Consider the following 894-nt stretch of genomic DNA (forward strand, 5'->3'; position numbering starts at 1 on the left):
CAACATTAACGTTGAAGAATATTAATAATGCTTACTTATTAACAAAATAACTCACTTACCTTTATAAATAATCCGCTTGCTCCAGAATTGGCTACAATTTTGCGAAATTTAACAAATTTCTTAATGGATGACCTGGCGTCAACTGACGTTTAATTGCGTTTTTAGCATCAGACTCCGGAAGTGGCCGAATCGTTATTACGTGCAAGCATGATAACGTAATTCAAAACCTCGTTCGGAAAAAATTACTTCTCTTCTTATTACGTTTTTTGGTTATTCAAGATAATACATAGATACATTAAAAATAAGCAAATATCGTATCACAAAAAAATAAGTATAATTTCACTGGGAAACTATATGTTTGAAAATAAAAAAGAAGTTGGGCTACGTTTTCGCAGTCACGGCAAGTCTGGGAACCGCAGAACCAAAAGTGGGAAACCATACAATTAAAATTAGTTTAATTTTTCTTTCATAATTGATAAAAAACACCTAAAGCACAAAAAATTAGTCTTTTACCTGTTAGATATTCACAAACGACCCACTTACGGCAGTCGTTTGTGGATATTTCTATAGATGTTTTTATGGTTATAATACTTCTATTATGCACCATTTTTGGCCCGACTGGGTCCCGGTGGGAACTCGGTCTGATCCCGGCCGGGCGATTAACAAAATAGTATCCCGGTTTGACCCGGTCAGATTCTGGCCAGAAACCTTCTTCTGGTCGGGTCAAACAGGGCTATTTCTCCTGAAAATTCGTCTTCTTTGTACTCTCTAAATCGGAATCAGTATATGTCTAATTCAAATCAGTGAAATTTCACTGAATAACAACTAAATTTCGCTGCTTTTACAGCGAATATACGCTTTTAGTCCCTTATTTTATTATTTCTGTAAACCTTT

Source organism: Belonocnema kinseyi, chromosome 1, assembly GCF_010883055.1.
Source record: "Belonocnema kinseyi isolate 2016_QV_RU_SX_M_011 chromosome 1, B_treatae_v1, whole genome shotgun sequence".
NCBI lineage: Eukaryota > Metazoa > Arthropoda > Insecta > Hymenoptera > Cynipidae > Belonocnema > Belonocnema kinseyi.